This window comes from Triticum aestivum, chromosome 2D, assembly GCF_018294505.1.
Source record: "Triticum aestivum cultivar Chinese Spring chromosome 2D, IWGSC CS RefSeq v2.1, whole genome shotgun sequence".
Classification (NCBI taxonomy): Eukaryota; Viridiplantae; Streptophyta; class Magnoliopsida; order Poales; family Poaceae; genus Triticum; species Triticum aestivum.
The window spans coordinates 460,809,294-460,830,507 of NC_057799.1; the positions used below are offsets into that span (position 1 = coordinate 460,809,294).

At 41.0% G+C, this 21,214-nt stretch overlaps 1 pseudogene; it reads right to left on the minus strand.

Annotated features, from left to right (window-relative positions):
- Window positions 1-10,506: 10,506 nt before the first annotated feature.
- Window positions 10,507-14,191, minus strand: LOC123055841 (protein FAR1-RELATED SEQUENCE 5-like; annotated as a pseudogene).
- Window positions 14,192-21,214: the final 7,023 nt, after the last annotated feature.

The following is a 21,214-nucleotide window of genomic DNA, read 5'->3' on the forward strand; positions in this document are numbered from 1 at the left end:
CATGGGTTCGACGTGTTTTTCATGTCTTGTATGGATGTTGATACACCACATTTTAATGAAAAAATTCTTGTGTACCCTCACTTGCTTCTTTTAGTATACCTTTTTATTTTTTTTGTCGAGGCCGAATGCAACATGTGCTCATGTGATGAATATACGATCACTTTTTGATATTATTTTTATATAGTTTGGAGTTTATTGAAGAAGTTCAGAAAAGTTTTCATTGCCTAGATGATTACAGTGGTTCAGTAGATTGAGATTGTTGTTGTTGAAAAATTCAGAAACCATTGTTTCCACTATGGAGTGTTGAACTGAAAAAATGTGCATGATTGCTTCTTGCTTCTTCCTTCTTCTGTTGAAATGGTAATTACTAACTGATATAATTGAGCATTTACAATACTGTTACATAGAAGACAAATGGTACTAGTACTAAAATCCCTGATGTATTGAGTTTTGTTGGACATTTAGGGTGCTGGTGAAGAGACATGAGGTGAGGAGAGCTATGCACAACCACATGTTGCAACAAATGGAATAATATCTTCAAATGCTGGGCACAACTCAACCGCTGCAATGTATGATGATGATCAAGAGGATGATGATATTTCATCTCAGCCGCTTATGCCCTATGTTGGCATGGAATTTGACTCTATTGAGGATGCCAAGGAATTTTACAATGAATATGCATTCAAGATGGGCTTTGGCACACGCATTTGCGCTTCTAAAAAAGCCAAAAGAGAGGTCCTCCAACACTTATCAAGAAGGTTTTCCAGTGTGTGCACGCAGGGAAGCCAGAAAGTAAGGGGGACAGTAGCACTGCTTCTGAAGGGATCTCAATGGGAGCAACATCGTCTAGCAAACAGAATTGGTTTGAAATGGATGTCGGCAGCAAGCGTCAAAAGAATCGGCTGCTGCGACATGATTGCAAAGATCACCTGATTGTTGGGATCAAAGGCAATAAATGGGCTATATCACATTTTGTTGCAGAACACACACACCCTCTAATGCCACAGCCGGAGCTTGTACGCTACTACCGCTCACACCGCAAAATCCCGTAAGAAGATAAGGATCTCATAATGACTATGCATGATGTAAACTTCTCAACTTCGTCGTGCATGGGAATGCTTGGAAGGGTGCGTGGCGGAGACCGCAGGATACTACCATATGTCAAGAGGGATGTTTCAAACTTTCGGTCCAAGCTGCGACAAAACCTAAACCTCTGAGACATGGATTTCACAATTCAGTACTTTGAGAGGCGGCAAGCTGAGAACCCTCAATTCTACTATGCAAAAACAGTTGACAAGGAGACCAACTCTGTCACAGGACTCTTTTGGGTGGATGGGAGGGCAAGGGCATTGTACCCCAAGTACAAAGATTGTATCTTCTTTGATACAACATTTTGCACAAATCGGTACAACATGCCGTTCGCTCCGATTGTTGGAGTGAACAACCACTTGCAAACGGTGTTGCTGGGTTGTGCATTAATGCCAAATGAACAGATTGAAAATTTCAAGTGGGTGTTCCAGCATTTTTTGCTTGCGATAAACGATGAACACCCATTGAACATCATGACCGACCAGGACAAGGCCATGGAAACTGCCATATCTCAAGCGCTGCCCAACACGGTGCATAGATGCTGCAAATGGCACGTCCAACGAAAAGCGCGTGAGAAGTTGGGCTGGATAATGAGTAGGGATGAGGTTTTTGAGCAAGCTTTCTACACTTGCATCAATGATTCTGACACGGTTGATGAATTTGAAGAGAATTGGCAGCACATGATACGTTGCTTCAACTTGGTTGACAATAAGCATCTATGCAACATGTGGAAGACTCGTGAAACTTGGGCTCCAACGTTCTTCCGGAAGTGTTTTTTCTCCTTTACAAACATGTGGAAGTGTTTTTGTGCAAATTACAGAGATTTGAATTTGTGGGTGGTTAGTGTTTATTGATTTTGTTGTATCTTTCTATGTATTTTTTAGTTATAATTGTGGCTTCTATGCAATTCTTTTCTTGGAAAACTTCGATGGTGTTGTCATGAAGCATTTTGATGAGGTGCCAATTTTTATCCCTTTCTACAAATTGGAGCATACGGTTGTTCTACTTAGGAGCTTACCATTTTCTTTCTATCCATTCTTAATTCCCTGCTTTTTTTCATTTCCATTTGTCACAGAGTTGCATCCCAAACCTCCGGAAAAGTATTGCAGCACATCTTATCAAGCATCCCAGCAATACCTTGGACCCTGCAGACCAGCTGAAGAAGTTGCTGGAACTTTGATTGAAGATCAAAGATCATTTTTCATCATCAACATCTAGGGGGTGGATGGAGTTCGTTCTTTGATACGTCTCCAACGTATCTATAATTTATGAAGTATTCATGCTATTATATTATCCTTCTAGGATGTTTTATATGCATTTATATGCTATGTTATATGATTTTTTAGACTAACCTATTATCCTAGAGCCCAGTGCCAGTTTCTGTTTTTTTTCCTTCTTTTTGAGTATCGCAGAAAAGGAAAACCAAACGGAGTCCAATTGACCTGAAAATTGACGGAACTTATTTTTGGACCAGAAGAAGGCCACGGAGTCAAAGAGTTGGGCCAGAAGAGTCCCGGGCTGCCCACGAGGGTGGGGGGGGCGCCCACCCCCCTGGGCGCGCCTCCCTGCCTCGTGGACAGCCCGGAGACCCCTCTGACTTGTTCAAGAACAAAACCTAGATCGGGAGTTCCGCCGCCGCAAGCCTCTGTATCCACCAAAAACCAATCGGGACCCTGTTCTGGCACCCTGCCGGAGGGGGGATCCCTCACCGGTGGCCATCTTCATCATCCCGACGCTCTCCATTACGAGGAGGGAGTAGTTCACCCTTGGGGCTGAGGGTAGGTACCAGTAGCTATGTGTTTGATCTCTCTCTATCTCGTGTTCTTGATTTGGCACTATCGTGATCTATCGCGAGCCTTGCTATTATAGTTCGATCTTATGATGTTTCTCCCCCTCTACTCTCTTGTGATGGATTGAGTTTTCCCTTTGAAGTTATCTTATCGGATTGAGTCTTTAAGGATTTGAGAACACTTGATGTATGTCTTGCATGTGCTTATCTGTGGTGACAATGGGATATTTACGTGATCTACTTGATGTATGTTTTGGTGATCAACTTGCGGGTTCCGTTTGTGAACTTATGCATAGGGGTTGGCACACGTTTTCGTCTTGACTCTCTGGTAGAAACTTTGGGGCGCTCTTTGAAGTTCTATGTGTTGGTTCAATAGATGAATCTGAGATTGTGTGATGCATATCGTATAATCATACCCACGGATACTTGAGGTGACATTGGAGTATCTAGGTGACATTAGGGTTTTGGTTGATTTGTGTCTTAAGGTGTTATTCTAGTACGAACTCTTGAATAGATCGATCCGAAAGAATAACTTTGAGGTGGTTTTGTACCCTACAATAATCTCTTCGTTTGTTCTCCGCTATTAGTGACTTTGAAGTGACTCTTTGTTGCATGTTGAGGGATAGTTATATGATCCAGTTATGTTATTATTGTTGAGAGAACTTGCACTGGTGAAAGTATGAACCCTAGGCCTTGTTTCCTAGCATTGCAATACCGTTTACGCTCACTTTTATCATTAGGTACCTTTCTATTTTTATATTTTCAGATTACAAAAACCTTTTTCTACCATCCATATTGCACTTGTATCACCATCTCTTCGCCGAACTGGTGCACCTATACAATTTACCATTGTATTGGGTGTGTTGGGGACACAAGATACTCTTTGTTATTTGGTTGCAGGGTTGTTTGAGAGAGACCATCTTCATCCTACGCCTCCCACGGATTGATAAACCTTAGGTAATCCACTTGAGGGAAATTTGCTACTGTCCTACAAACCTCTGCACTTGGAGGGCCAACCACGTCTACAAGAAGAAGGTTGCATAGTAGACATCAAGCTCTTTTCTGGCGCCGTTGTCGGGGAGGTGAGTGCTTGAAGGTATATCTTTAGATCTTGCAATCGAATCTTTTAGTTTCTTTTTTATCACTAGTTCAGTTTATAAAAGAAAACTACAAAAAAATGGAATTAAGGTTGCCTCATATGCTTCATCTTTTTAATGTCTTTCGTGAAAATGATGGGAAGGAAAATTGTGCTCAAGTGCTAGAAGAAGAATTACATAGAATGCTTGGCATAAAATATGTGAATGATGAGCATGATTGCAATGTTGTTAGTATGAATTCTTTGAATACCCATGATGCTAATGATATGCAAAGCCACAAGCTTGGGGATGCTATGTTTGATGAAGATGATATGTTTAGTCTCCCAAGTTTTGATGACCAATTTTATTATGATGAAAGCATGCCTCCTATTTATGATGATTATTGTGATGAGTTGTATGCTATAAACAATAAAGCTAACCATGAAACTTGTCATCATGATTTTAATTTTCAATTGGATTATGCTTCACATGATAGTTATTTTGTTGAGTTTGCTCCCACTAATATTGATGAGAATAAATTTGCTTATGTGGAGAGTAGAAAAATTTCTATGCAAGTAGATCATGAAAAGAATGCTTTATGTGCTGGTTATATGGTTGAATTCATTCATGATGCTACTGAAAATTATTATGAGGGAGGAACATATGCTTGTAGGAATTGCAATAATATCAAGTTTCCTCTCTATATGCTTAAAGTTTTAAAGTTATGCTTGTTTTGCCTTCCTATGCTAGCTGATTATTGTTCCCATAAATTGTGTGCTCACAAAATCCCTATGCATATGTAGTGGGTTAGACTTAAATGTGCTAGTCATATTCTTCATGATGCTCTCTTTTTGTTTAAATTCTTATCTTTTATGTGAGCATCATTGAAATCATCATGCCTAGCTAGGGGAGTTAAACGTTAGCGCTTGTTGGGAGGCAACCCAATTTTATTTTTGTTCCTTGCTTTTTGTTCCTGTTTAATAATAAATAAGTCATCTAGCCTCTGGTTAGATGTGGTTTTATGTTTTAATTAGTGTTTGTGCCAAGTAAAACCTATAGGATCTTCTTGGATGATAATTATTTGATCTTGCTGAAAAAGTCAGAAACTTTCTTCTCACGAAAACAATTGTTAAAAATCACAAAAAAGTGATAAAATACTGATTCCAATTGCAGTATATCAATAACCAAATTATCTAGGTCTTCCTATTTTGGTATATTTTTCTGAGTTACAGAAGTATTCGAATGATACAGAGTACTACAGACTGTTCTGTTTTTGACAGATTCTGTTTTCTATGTGTTGTTTGCTTATTTTGATGAATCTATGAGTAGTATCGGAAGGTATGAACCATATAGAAGTTTAAATACAGTAGATATTACACCAATATGAATTTAGAATGAGTTTACAACAGTACCTAAGTGGTGGTTTTATTTTCTTATACTAACGGAGCTTACGAGTTTTCTATTAAGTTTTGTGTTGTGAAGTTTTGAAGTTTTGGGTAAAGATTCGATGGACTATGGAATAAGGAGTGGCAAGAGCCTAAGCTTGGGGATGCCCAAGGAACTCCAAGGCAATATTCAAGGACAACCAAGAGCCTAGGCTTGGGGATGCCCCGGAAGGCATCCCCTCTTTCGTCTTCGTTCATCGGTAACTTTACTTGGAGCTGTATTTTTATTCACCACATGATATGTGTTTTGCTTGGAGCGTCAATTTATTTTGTTAGGATTTTATTGCTGTTATTTAGAACAATGTTTTGCATCTTTTATTTCAATAAAAGTGGCATTGATAGCCTTTACTATGCCTATTTTACAAGTCTACATGTTGCTGTTTGAAAACAGAAAGTTTACCGCTGTTGCAAAAATTCCCTAGAAAAGTCAGAATGTGATAAAATGTTGAAACCTTTTGCATAATAAGCTCTGATAAATTTAATACAGTGGTAATTTTATTTAATAATTTTTGGAGCTAGGGAAGTATGGATCTTGCTGCATTCTTTACAGACTGTCCTGTTTAGGCAGATTGCTGTTATGTTTGCATTGTTTGCATATGTTTGCTTATTTAATGATTCTATTAGAGGATAGGACTATTAAATATGCAGAGGCATTTAGTATTCAATGTTGAATAATAATTTTAGTGATTTGCTACAGTAGATCATGATAAGGTTTTTGCATTGGTTTATACTAACTTATCCACGAGTCCTTGTTGAGTTTTGTGTGGATGAAGCTTTTGAGATTTAGTGAGACCGTGATATGAGAGGAATTAAGGAGACACAAAAGCTCAAGCTTGGGGATGCCCAAGGCATACCAAGATAATATTTCAAGAAGTCTCAAGCATCTATGCTTGGGGATGCCCCGGTTGGCATCCCACCTTTCGTCTTCAACAACTATCGGTTAGTTTCGGTTGATCATAAGTTTTTGCTTCTTCACATGATGTTTGCTATTCTTAGAATGTCATTTTATTTTGTTTTGCTTGCTGTTTGAATAAAATATCAAGATCTTAAATTATTAAATGCGAGAGTCTTCACATAACTAAATAATTATTCAACTACCCTTTGATCTTCACTTATATCTTTCGGAGTAGTTTGTCATTCATTCACGTGCTTCACATATATCCTATGAGTAAATGGTTGAATGAATTGAATATAATAAATCTGAATTTATATATGTTTCATATGCTTATACCTTGGGGAGTAATGACTTCACACATAATAAGTATAGGCAGTAAACTTATTGAAAGTTAGCAAACGCAGAATTGGTCACTTGAACAATTCATGAAAGAATATTGAGGGAAGAGAGATTTCACATATAAATATACTATCTTGGACATCTTTTGTAATTGTGAGCACTCATTAAAATATGACATGCTAAAAGGTTGATGTTGGACAAGGAAGACAACGTAATGGGTTATGTTTTCTTATATCCGAAATAAAGTATATTGTCATGGATCATTCAACATGCTGAGCTTGCCTTTCCCCCTCATGCTAGCCAAATTCTTTGCACCAAGTAGAGATACTACTTGTGCTTCCGAATATCCCTTAAACTAGTTTTTCCATGAGAGTCCACCATACCTACCTATGGATTGAGTAAGATCCTTCAAGTAAGTTGTCATCGGAGCATGCAATAAAAAATTGCTCTCTAAATATGTATGATCTATTAGTGCGAAGAAAATAAGCTTTATATGAACTTGTGATAGGGAAGAAATAAAAGCGACGGACAGCATAATAAAGGTCTCTATCACAAGGGGCAATATAAAGTGACGTTCTTTCGCATTAAGATTTTGTGCATCCAACCTTAAAAGCTCATGACAACCTCTACTTCCCTTTGCGAAGGGCCTATCTTTTATTCTTGTCTTATTCCTTATGCAAGAGTCTTGGTGATCTTCACCTTTCCTTTTTACATTTTATCCTTTGGCAAGCACATTGTGTTGGAAAGATCCTGATAAATATATCCAATTGGATGTAAGGCATCATGAACTATTATGGATGACATTACCCTTGAGGTAAAAGGTTGGGAGGCGAATCTATAAGCCCCTATCTTTCTCTGTGTCTGATTAAAACTTTGAACCCATAAATATCATGTGAGTGTTAGCAATTGTGAAAGATTAAATGATAGTTGAGTATGTGAAGTTTGATGAATCAAATCTCTGCATGGACTCTTCCTGAAAATAAGATGAATTGTAATTGTTTGATGACTAATAACACGGTTTGTTAGTTCTCAAGAAAGTTTATGATCTATGCTTTAACATGTGAATAACTTGTTACTTGATCATGAGAAGTTTTATGAGTTGAGCTACTGTTATGATATATAATGATGCTAGAAAAGGTGATTGAAATTATCATTGATCAAACTTGTGCACCTGCTAGCATTCACACTTCATAAATTATTTCTTTTATCATTTACCTACTCGAGGACGAGCAGGAATTAAGCTTGGGGACGCTGATACGTCTCCAACATATCTATAATTTATGAAGTATTCATGCTATTATATTATCCTTCTAGGATGTTTTATATGCATTTATAAGCTATTTTATATGATTTTTTAGACTAACTTATTAACCTAGAGCCCGGTGCCAGTTTCTGTTTTTTCCTTGTTTTTGAGTATTGCAGAAAAGGAAAACCAAACGGAGTCCAATTGACCTGAAAATTGACGGAGCTTATTTTTGGACCAGAATAAGGCCACGGAGTCAAAGAGTTGGGACAGAAGAGTCCCAGGCTGCCCACGAGGGTGGGGGGAACGCCCACCCCCCTGGGCGCGCCTCCCTGCCATGTGGACAGCCCGGAGACCCCCCTGACTTGTTCTCGACGCCAAAACCTCTTATATATACCCAAACTTCCAGAACAAAACCTAGATCGGGAGTTCCGCCGCCGCAAGCCTCTGTAGCCACCAAAAACTAATCGGGACCCTGTTCAGGCACCCTGCCGGAGGGGGGATCCCCCACCGGTGGCCATCTTCATCATCCCGGCGCTCTCCATGACGAGGAGGGAGTAGTTCACCCTCGGGGCTGAGGGTAGGTACCAGTAGCTATGTGTTTGATCTCTCTCTCTCTCTCTCTCTCTCTCTCTCTCTCTCTCTCTCTCTCGTGTTCTTGATTTGGCAATGTATCGCGAGCCTTGCTATTATAGTTGGATCTTATGATGTTTCTCCCCCTCTACTCTCTTGTGATGGATTGAGTTTTCCCTTTGAAGTTATCTTATCGGATTGAGTCTTTAAGGATTTGAGAACACTTGATGTATGTCTTGCATGTGCTTATATGTGGTGACAATGGGATATTCACGTGATCTACTTGATGTATGTTTTGGTGATCAACTTGCGGGTTCTGTTTGTGAACTTATGCATAGGGGTTGGCACACGTTTTCGTCTTGACTCTCTGGTAGAAACTTTGGGGCGCTCTTTGAAGTTCTATGTGTTGGTTCAATAGATGAATCTGAGATTGTGTGATGCATATCGTATAATCATACCCACGGATACTTGAGGTGACATTGGAGTATCTAGGTGACATTAGGGTTTTGGTTGATTTGTGTCTTAAGGTGTTATTCTAGTACGAACTCTTGAATAGATCGATCCGAAAGAATAACTTTGAGGTGGTTTTGTACCCTACAATAATCTCTTCGTTTGTTCTCCGCTATTAGTGACTTTGGAGTGACTCTTTGTTGCATGTTGAGGGATAGTTATATGATCCAGTTATGTTATTATTGTTGAGAGAACTTGCACTAGTGAAAGTATGAACCCTAGGCCTTGTTTCCTAGCATTACAATACCGTTTACGCTCACTTTTATCATTAGCTACCTTTCTGTTTTTATATTTTCATATTACAAAAACCTTTTTCTACCATCCATATTGCACTTGTATCACCATCTCTTTGCCGAACTAGTGCACCTATACAATTTACGATTGTATTGGGTGTGTTGGGGACACAAGATACTCTTTGTTATTTGGTTGCAGGGTTGTTTGAGAGAGACTATCTTCATCCTACGCCTCCCACGGATTGATAAGGTCATCCACTTGAGGGAAATTTGCTACTGTCCTACAAACCTCTGCACTTGGAGGCCCAACCACGTCTACAAGAAGAAGGTTGCGTAGTAGACATCATTCTTCCGGGGAGCTTTTGTGCCTGTCCTCAACTATCTTGTGGGTTGTAGTTCACAACTTTTGCTGTAAACAAGAATGTAGACTCAATGTAATGGATGCAAACCCTCTTGTTGGATTGGTACTTCTGTTTAGACACGCCCATTGGCATGGGGTCGACGTGTTTTTCATGTCTTGTATGGATGTTGATGCAACACATTTTAATGAAAAATTTCTTCTGTACCCTCACTTGCTTCTTTTAGTATACCTTTTTCTTTTTTTGTCAAAGCCGAATGCAACATGTGCTCATGTGATGAATATACGATACTTATTGATATTATTTTTATATAGTTTTGAGTTTATTGAAAACCAATGTCATAGGTTCTAATTTCTAACTAGGTTTATATACAGGTTCACATTTTTTTCCTTTTTCTTCTTTTTGAAATGTTTCCAGGAAGCAGTCGAACCCCTATAGCGAATATTTTTAGTTTCCAACTCGTCGCTTCTTCACACAAGGAGCATTTTTTTCTACTCAAGAAATGCATGTTTTGTTGCATAAATATGTTCACTCAGTAACTCTGTTCTCCCATTGAAGCATCAGGATAGCTTTCCAAGCATGACTCTGCTCTTATTTTCAGTTTGTCTCAGTGGACCATCAGTATAAGGAAGCACAAATATATAGACTAATTTAATAAGACCTCATTATTTTTGTCCAACACCAATATGTAGACAGAAACAAAACAAAATTCTGTGAAATTAAACGCATTATAAGCACTGTAAATATAGGTATCCTCAGCTGCCCAACACACAATTTAAGCACAAATGTTGTTCAAATAAGAGACTTTCTTTTTACACGTTTGAAGCAGGCTTTTTCTCATGTGGACAAAAAGTACCATGAAAAAACAATTCATTTGTGATTGTATACATTCTGGAGGGACACCAGACACTCTAGGAAAGCATTTTCAGTCATTTTTATTCTCTTAATTTGTTCTTCAGAGCCTAAGCTCTGTTGCTCTACTGACACCAGCCTCCATTGACATCGCAGCCCTTAGGTAGGGACAATGCTTCACTGCATGATCAGGCTCGTTATAGTAGTTGCATTTCTGGACAACCATTGCAGCCTTCAACAACTCACATGTTACAACACTGTGATCATCTTCTTTGCAATACGAGAAGATATCTGTTTTCTTCTTTGGTCCAGGTTTCCTTTTGGGCTTGGTTTCTTTCTTCTTCTTATCAGTTTTTGCCTTCTTCTTTTGAGCATCTTCTCGTTGCTCAAGTAAAGTCTTTCTTCTCTTAGACTTCTCCGTCGGTTGCCCTTTCTTCGGCACACGTGCTGGGTTTTGAAGCATGGGTACCTCCCCGGTATCGTGTTCTACATGTGTGGTAGCCGCTTGTTGCTGCTGTGTGGGGCAATCTAGTTGCTTCTTTCTTGGATGTTTTGGCTGTTGTTGCTTTGATTCAAGTGGTGTTTGTTGTTGCTGCGTTTGGGGATGTTTTTGCTGATGAGTTGGCCCCCTTTGATGCATTGTTGTTTGTTGCCTTCCCCCTTGTGTAGTGCTCTGATGTTGATCTGGCTGTTGCTGTTGCGCTTCCTGCTGCTCTGGTAGTTCCCCTCTCCTAGCTGCAAGTATAATGGGCTCAAGCGCATGAGCTGCATCATTTAGTATTTTGCAGGCAACATCATTGCTACAAGCTTGGGAGGCCAACCATGTGAATTTTCTGCACAACTAGTTGTACTTGAGTGTATTGTTTGAAGGGAGCGCGAAATCGAGAAGATGGCCACTACCACCTGTTGGTGTTGTTGCTCGTTCTGACCACCTTTCTAGCAAGTAGCGCTGCGGTATAGCTTGGACATTGAGGTGGACCATCACTCTAACGATGTGTGCACATATGATTCCATTCATCTCAAAACAATTGCAGCTGCACTCAAATGTCTCTTCTGCCAGCACAACATTCACTGTAAATATCTTGGGGTCTTCATAGTAATTTGAAAAGAGCTCAAATCTCATGCTTCCAATGTCAGGAGAAGGAACCTGGTTCATCACAAACCCTGTAGAGGCAGTCACTTCTGCTTGAAACTTGCCAAAAATGTTGCGGGTGTAGAAACCAACCGCCTGACGCTCAATTCTGTACCGTGAGTAAAGCGGGGTTGTGGTTGCTGCGCCAATGAAAGCTTGATTGTCCTCACGGTCTAGCATAGTCTCTTGCAGCACCTCATAGTGCTGCACAAACCTCCAGACCGAGTCCTGAGGATTAACAAATGTCTTGAAGTAGGAGTTTAGTCCCTCTGACCTCCCTGTAGTGCTTGTAAAGAGGAAAAACACTTCCGGAAGAACGCTGGAGCCCAGGTTTCACGAGTCTTCCACATGTTGCACAGATGCCTATTGTCAACCAAGTCGAAGCAATGTATCATGTGCTGCCAATTATCTTCAAATTCATCAACCGTGTCAGAATCATTGATGAAAGTGTAGAAAGCTTGCTCAAAAACCTCATCCCTACTCATTATCCTGCCCAACTTCTCACGCGCTTTTCGTTGGACGTGCCATTTGCAGCATCTATGCACCGTGTTTGGCAGAGCTTGAGATATGGCAGTTTCCATGGCCTTGTCCTGGTCGATCATGATGTTCAATGGGTGTTCATTGTTCATCGCAAGCAAAAAATGCTGGAACACCCACTTGAAATTTTCAATCTGTTCATTTGGCAGCAATGCACAACCCAGCAACACCATTTGCAAGTGGTTGTTCACTCCAACAATCAGAGCGAACAGCATGTTGTACCGATTTATGCAAAATGTTGTATCAAAGAAGATACAATCTTTGTGCTTGGGGTACAATGCCCTTGCCCTCCCATCCACCCAAAAGAGTCCTGTGACAGAGTTGGTCTCCTTGTCAACTGTTTTTGCATAGTAGAATTGAGGGTTCTCAGCTTGCCGCCTCTCAAAGTACTGAATTGTGAAATCCATGTCTCGGAGGTTTAGGTTTTGTCGCAGCTTGGACCGAAAGTTTGAAACATCCCTCTTGACATATGGTAGTATCCTGCGGTCTCCACCACGCACCCTTCCAAGCATTCCCATGCACGACGAAGTTGAGAAGTTTACATCATGCATAGTCATTATGAGATCCTTATCTTCTTACAGGATTTTGCGGTGTGAGCGATAGTAGCGTACAAGCTCCGGCTGTGGCATTAGAGGGTGTGTATGCTCTGCAACAAAATGTGATACAGCCCATTTATTGCCTTTGATCCCAACAATCAGGTGAGCTTTGCAATCATGTCACAACAGCCGATTTTTTTGACGCTTGCTGCCGACATCCATTTCGAACCAATTCTGTTTGCTAGACGATGCTGCTCCCATTGAGATCCCTTCAGAAGCAGTGCTACTGTCCCCCTTACTTTCTGGCTTCCCTGCGTGCACACACTGGAAAACCTTCTTGATAAGTGTTGGAGGACCTCTCTTTTGGCTTTTTTAGAAGCGCAAATGCGTGTGCCAAAGCCCATCTTGAATGCATATTCATTGTAAAATTCCTTGGCATCCTCAATAGAGTCAAATTCCATGCCAACATAGGGCATAAGCGGCTGAGATGAAATATCATCATCCTCTTGATCATCATCATACATTGCAGCGGTTGAGTTGTGCCCAGCATCTGAAGATATTATTCCATTTGTTGCAACATGTGGTTGTGCATAGCTCTCCTCACCTCCTGTCTCTTCACCAGCACCCTAAATGTCCAACAAAACTCAATACATCAGGGATTTTAGTACTAGTACCATTTGTCTTCTATGTAACAGTATTGTAAATGCTCAATTATATCAGTTAGTAATTACCATTTCAACAGAAGAAGGAAGAAGCAAGAAGCAATCATGCACATTTTTTCAGTTCAACACTCCATAGTGGAAACAATGGTTTCTGAATTTTTCAACAACAACAATCTCAATCTACTGAACCACTGTAATCATCTAGGCAATGAAAACTTTTCTGAACTTCTTCATTTTTTGCAGAAGGAGTTAAGTTAATGAAACTAAACTTTTCTGAACTTTTGTTTTTTTGGCAGCAGCCTACAGTTTTTGTTTCTGATTTTTTTGTCAAATGCACCACTGGAAACATAATAGTACTAGTACTAATGAAACTGAACATTTCTGAAAATTCTTTTTGAATTTTTTTCATCGACAGTATACTGAAGCTGCATTACCAACTGAAGCTCCATTACTAACTGAATCTGCTGCATTACTAACTGAAGCTCCATTAAAATTCTTTTAACTGAATGTGCTGAATCTGCTGCATTACTAATTGAAGATGCATTACCAACTGAAGCTCCTTTACTAACTGAATCTGCTGCATTACTAACTGAAGCTCCATTAGTAACTGAATCTTGATTACTAACTTAAGCTCCATCAACAGTCAAATTACTAACTGAAGCTCCATTGCAACAAATAATGCAAGCATGTGTGCTAGGGGTTTTCTAAGGAACTTACCCAATATGCGGAGAAATTGACGGAATTGACTTTAGCTGCGGATGGTGGTTTTTCTAGGAAGAACACCGACGGATTTCGGTAGCTGCTCGCCGCAGGTGCTTCATAGCTCGCCGGAGCTGGATCCGTCCACCTGGATGGAGCGGATCCATGGGAGGTTGGAGCTGAGACGGAGGCGAGCATATCCCTGTAGATATGTTGCGCCATCGGGGTTGATGCAGGGGTCAGGGGAGAAGTGTTGCGGTGATTCGGGGCGGCGGTGCACTGCCAGATGTCGTGCGGATGTTCAGTTTTGGCGGCGGAGCGACGCCGGAGGTTGGGCCGCTGGGGGTGGGGGAGCGGCAGCCGTCGCCGCCCGCGATCTGCGGGGGCCAAGTGAGGTGCTGTCTGTTCCGCTTTTGTTGTGTTGCAGCATGAGCGTCGTTGCAATGGTTTGTCGGTGGCAATAGCCGCTCCTGGCCCACCTTCTATCTGGATCGGATGGCGGGGACGCATCCGATCGGACGGCTATCGAGGCGACTTAAAACTGGCAGATATAAGCCGACTTATTTGTAGCATCCGCCATATATTTGTGCTTCCTTATACTAATGGTCCACTGAGACAAACTGAAAATAAGAGCAGAGTCATGCTTGGAAAGCTATCCTAATGCTTCAATGGGAGAACAGAGTTACTGAGTGAACATATTTATACAACAAAACATGCATTTCTTGAGTAGAAAAAAATGCTCCTTGTGTGAAGAAGCGACGAGTTGGAAACTAAAAATATTCGCTATAAGGGTTCGACTGCTTCCTGGAAGCATTTCAAAAAGAAGAAAAAGGAAAAAAATGTGAACCTGTATATAAAACCTAGTTAGAAATTAGAACCTATGACATTGGTGTTCAATAAACTCCAAACTATATAAAAATAATATCAAAAAGTGATCGTATATTCATCACATGAGCACATGTTGCATTCGGCCTCGACAAAAAAATAAAAAGGTATACTAAAAGAAGCAATTGAGGGTACACAAGAATTTTTTCATTAAAATGTGGTGTATCAACATCCATACAAGACATGAAAAACACGTCGAACCCATGCCAATGGGTGTGTCTAAACAGAAGTACCAATCCAACAAGAGGGTTTGCATCCATTACATTGAGTCTACATTCTTGTTTACAACAAAAGTTGTGAACTACAACCCACAAGATAGTTGAGGACAGGCACAAAAGCTCCCCAAAAGAACGAACTCCATCCACCCCCTAGATGTTGATGATGAAAAATGATCTTCGATCTTCAATCAAAGTTCCAGCAACTTCTTCAGCTGGTCTGCAGGGTCCAAGGTATTGTTGGGATGCTTGATGAGATCTGCTGCAATACGTTTCCGGAGGTTTGGGATGCAACTCTGTGACAAATGGAAATGAAAAAAATAGGGAAATAAGAATGGATAGAAAGAAAACGGTAAGCTCCTAAGTAGAACAACAGTATGCTCCAATTTGTAGAAAGGGATAAAAATTGGCACCTCATCGAAATGCTTCATGACAACACCATCGAGGTTTTCCAAGAAAAGAATTGCATAGAAGCCACAATTATAACTGAAAAAAACATAGAAAGATACAACAAAATTAATAAACACTAACCACCCACAAATTCAAATCTCTGTAATTTGCACAAAAATTACTGGAAATAAAAAAGCTTACTGCGTTAATTGCTTCGGGTGATATGGGGTGACCTTCTCAAAGGAATCAAGATCAAAATGAAATGAAGATTCTTTGCTTGCAACTTTCTTTATGTTGGCAATCTGATTGGATGCAACACAATAAAAACAGATTCAAAAACTGGAAAAAGAGGGGTTGTTTTCTTTGAAGCATACAGGTTTGAAAAAAGGATGAAAGAAACAAAATGATAAAGCAAGCAAAGATCATTACCACATTGGTGGTTGCTTTATGGAGCAAATTTACATCTGTGGCGTTCTTGACCGAGTCGAAAACATTGAATTGCTTGTGCAACAAGTTCACAACAACCACCGCCCAATGCTTTTTCTGAACGACACTAATGAAGAGCTGGATGCAACATAAAAGAAACTAGATATTACATAACATGCTTCAGAAAAATAAGGTGAAAAAAATGTCATAGCAGTCAAGAGAAAAAACTTACTAGATCGCTTTTTGAAATATGGTTATTTTCACATGCCCTTCTGAACTCTCTTTCACAATTCTTGTGATCAAACAAGTCAGGATCCATAGCCAGTTGACTCTGGAAAAAAGAGTAAAAATGCAACAAGATAGCACAGCCAGATGAGTTTATGTATGTTGCAAGAAAGGGACAAAAAAAGAACCACTAGATGGAGGAAAGACTAATCCCCATAAACACTGAGAATGCAAACTTCTTCGGCTTCTTCTTGTTGTACAACTGCTCCAAGTTGAAAGTTTTCAGATATAGTGTCATTACCTCGCTGACAAGATCTGCTCGTGGCTTTAATGAAGCATGGGAGTTCTGAAGTGATGTGTGGAAACCCTCTATTTCAATGAAATCAGGGCTGCAAAACATTTCAACATGGGACAAAGGGACACATGTTCACAGAAAAGAGAAAGGAACAGGAGATTAGTACTATAAAAATCCACTCACCCGCCACATATTTGGATAAGGGGAACAAACAGAAAAAGGACTCACATTACTTGATCTTTCTTTTCTCTTGGTATTTTGTACCTACTCATCACATACTGCTGGTACAGAGCATCATATTTTCGGTCGATCTTGATCCTCTTCATCTTTGGAACACCATCAGGAGGCTGGGCCGTTCTTTTCTTAACTGCCTTCTTCACATGAGCACTGCTCCCACGGTTAGCCTCAATAATCTTCTCCCCTGGCTCATGCAACTCAGCTTCCAATCGATCTTGTTGCACTGGCACGAGACAAAAGCAAGAAAAGAGCAAACACATAAAAAATGATGAACTAACTACATGGTGCATTCTAGTTTTTAAATGACTCAAGGAGAGCAGACAAAAACCTGAAGATACAACTGGAGCTGTGAATGCAATTGGAGATGCATCATATATAGGTGGTCGGGTTTCACCTGACTTTTGAAGCTTCGGATCAGTGTCGAAACATGGAACTGGTGCTTCATATTGCATTGGAAGCTTTGAGCTGTTGCTCTGCCTTGCAAGCACTGGACTGTTGTCCAAGGTGGGCCCTGCTGAAAGCGGTTGTTGAACATCAGGAGAGGCGACACCATTAATTTCCTTTTCCTTTTCCTTTTCCATAACCTTCCTTGCAGTCTCAGGATCCATGTTGAACCACTCGAAGTCTTCGGTTCTCTCTTTGAACAGACTACATGAAGGACCATCATCAAATTCTAACGCAAGTGAATCCAATGCAGCCACCGTACCCTGTGATAAAATCACCCGCTCAGCCTCGTCAGTAATGCATGGGACTTTCAGATCTCCCGCCACATATTCAGGGGCTACCACCTCCTCCCGGCCCCCCTTACCCTGTCCAAACTCTGCATCTTCCTTCCCAAGTTTATTGCAACTCTGCATTTTATCCAAAACAATGTCCTGATCATGTCCATTCTGGTTGGTCTCGGGACAACATGCAGCTTCCATCTCAACCTCGGCTTCTTGTGTTGTGGCACCCATGTGAACTGTAGGGCTAGTTTGGGGTGGAGCCCTGGTGTCACATGCTCTTGCTGCATTGCTTGCTGGAACATCAAAAGTAACACCTTCAGACATGTGTACCTTGGAAGTTGCAGCAATGGAGTTTGCTTCAACCAAAATACGTGCTACACGCTTGCAGAAAATTGACTGCATTATCTGGCCGAAGGATGTCATAACATTCTTCACTTCTGCTACATGCAACTTCTTGTGCTTCTCATATAATGGGTGCATGTGAGGTGGGATCTGCTTCAAAGAGAAAACGAAAATGAAATAGAGAAAAAAGTTGAGTTTTACATCATCAATGCATGCACTATTTATTTACTGAAAGAAATTGAGGACAAAATAAACAAAGAAAAAAACATGCTTACCTCCAAGTCTTGACTAGAAGGAAGCGGCTGCAGCCACTCATCTAGAGAGCCGCACACATCGCCACCGGTCTCGCTCCCAACTGTGACTGGATTGGTTGGTATCTCAGGAATGTTTCCACCTCCACTAACTCCATCCACATTGTTGTTCTCGCAATCATCTTCATTGCAACTCACAATTGATACGTGTGGTGTCTCTGGCAAACGACGAAGCTGCAGATTATCAAAAAAAGGTTGGTCATCAGATCAAAAATAAGGCAGCAAAACAAAAATAGTTATGATAATTGAAAGGAGGAAAAGAGGTATTACATTCCGTTTTCCAAATTCAATTTTATCAAGGCTGAGCTTGTTTTTATCAATTTCTTCTAGCAACTTGAAGTCGTTGTTGCAAACGAAAGATGCCCTTGGGAGAGAGTAGTTGAATCTATGCTCAGAGACCAACCCACGAGGCACATCGACAAAATCCATGTAAATTATCTAAAACAATCAAAATGCCATTGTGAGCAAAGCTTCTGGATGTTACAAATTATACTGGAGTGAATAATAAAAGAAAGAAAATAGACAAAAGCAACAAGATCATTTGACATACTGCGAACATGGGCAGACAACCGCCAATCCAGAATCCACTTTTCCCTGCCTCCCTCTTCTTTTGGTACTTCTTCACCTCCTTCAAAGCAGCAGCCAGGAAATGCCCATCCCACGCAAACTCATTGATCTTGTCCATGTCAACCTTTGTACTTGGGGTACAATGCCCTCGTCCTCCCATCCACCCAAAAGAGTCCTGTAATAGAGTTGATCTCCTTGTCAATTGTTTTTGCATAGTAGAATTGAGGGTTCTCAGCTTGCCGCCTCTCAAAGTACTGAATTGTGAAATCCATGTCTCGGAGGTTTAGGTTTTGTCACAGCTTGGACCGAAAGTTTGAAACATCCCTCTGGACATATGGTAGGATCATCCGGTCTCCGCCACGCACCCTTCCAAGCATTCCCATTCACGACGAAGTTGAGAAGTTTACATCATGCATAGTCATTATGAGATCCTTATCTTCTTCCGGGATTTTGCGGTGTGAGCGGTAGTAGCGTACAAGCTCCGGCTGTGGCATTAGAGGGTGTGTATGCTCTGCAACAAAATGTGATACAGCCCATTTATTGCCTTTGATCCCAACAATCAGGTGAGCTTTGCAATCATGTCACAACAGCCGATTTTTTTGACGCTTGCTGCCGACATCCATTTCGAACCAATTCTGTTTGCTAGACGATGCTGCTCCCATTGAGATCCCTTCAGAAGCAGTGCTACAGTCCCCCTTACTTTCTGGCTTCCCTGCGTGCACACACTGGAAAACCTTCTTGATAAGTGTTGGAGGACCTCTCTTTTGGATTGTGCATAGCTCTCCTCACCTCCTGTCTCTTCACCAGCACCCTAAATGTCCAACAAAACTCAATACATTAGGGATTTTAGTACTAGTACCATTTGTCTTCTATGCAACAGTATTGTAAATGCTCAATTATATCAGTTAGTAATTACCATTTCAACAGAAGAAGGAAGAAGCAAGAAGCAGTCATGCACATTTTTTCAGTTCAACACTCCATAGTGGAAAAAATGGTTTCTGAATTTTTCAACAACAACAATCTCAATCTACTGAACCACTGTAATCATCTAGGCAATGAAAACTTTTCTGAACTTCTTCATTTTTTGCAGAAGGAGTTAAGTTAATGAAACTAAACTTTTACGAACTTTTGGTTTTTTTGGCAGCAGCCTACAGTTTTTGTTTCTGATTTTTTTTCAAATGCACCACTGGAAACATAATAGTACTAGTACTAATGAAACTGAACATTTCTGAAAATTCTTTCTGAATTTTTTTCATCGACAGTATACTGAAGCTGCATTACCAAATGAAGCTCCATTACTAACTGAATCTGCTGCATTACTAACTGAAGCTTCATTAAAATTCTTTTAACTGAATGTGCTGAATCTGCTGCATTAGTAATTGAAGATGCATTACCAACTAAAGCTCCTTTACTAACTGAATCTGCTGCATTCTAACTGAAGCTCCATTACTAACTGAATCTCCATTACTAACTTAAGGTCCATCAACAGTCAAATTACTAACTGAAGCTCCATTGCAACAAATAATGCAAGCATGTGTGCTAGGGGTTTTCTAAGGAACTTACCCAATATGCAGAGGAATTGACGAAATTGACTGTAGCCGCGGATGGTGGTTTTTCTGGGAAGAACACCGGTGGATTTCGGTAGCTGCTTGTCGTAGGTGCTTCATAGCTCGCCGGAGCTGGATCCGTCCACCTGGATGCAGCGGATCCATGGGAGGTTGGAGCTGAGACGGAGGCGAGCATATCCCTGTAGATATGCTGCGCCATCGGGGTCGATGCAGGGGTCGGGGGAGAAGCGCTCCGATGATTCGGGGCGGCGGTGCACTACCGATGTCCTGCGGATGTTCAGTTTTGGCGGCGGAGCGGTGCCGGAGGTTGGGCCGCTGGGGGTGGGGGAGCGGCAGCCGTCGCCGCCCGCGATCTGCGGGGGCTAGGTGAGGTGCTGTCTGTTCCGCTTTTGTTGCGTTGCAGCATGAGCATCATTGCAACAGTTTGTCGGTGGCAACGGCCGCTCCTGGCCGAGTTTCTATCTGGATCGGATGGCGGGGACGCGTCCGATCAGACGGCTATCGAGGCGACTTAAAACTGGCAGATATAAGCCGACTTATTTGTAGCATCCGCCAAAATTCAAACCTCTAAAATTTCCGCGAGAACACTTTAAACTAAAGAGACCCCTAAAAAAATCATATATCTAGATGTAGCTTGTGATATCCGAGGATCAAGTTGCTTCTGTCAATGGCTTACATGACCGTCTAAGCTGTGCACAAAATCAACAAGAGAAGAAGTCGGAGATTTTTCACTTTGTAGTTGACTTCCATTATGATGCAGCTGTTCGTGCATTGATCGGCGTCTTCTGGGCGTAGTGGAAAACCGACTCCTTTTTTTCTTACTAAAACAGAGAGTGAAATCATCTCATGGCTGGTGACTCAGTGGACGGCATAGTGGTTACCTGCGATAACAACAAGATTAAAAAGTTCAGAAATGCCCACTGCATGCACAGAGTAGAGGCAGAGCATCAGAGATGAGACCCACAATAATTGCTTCACTTGGGCGTGGGCGTGAAGACTTTTCCACAACGGAGGATGGAAAGACGACGGAAACAAGAGTATCCACTGTATCTAAGAAGG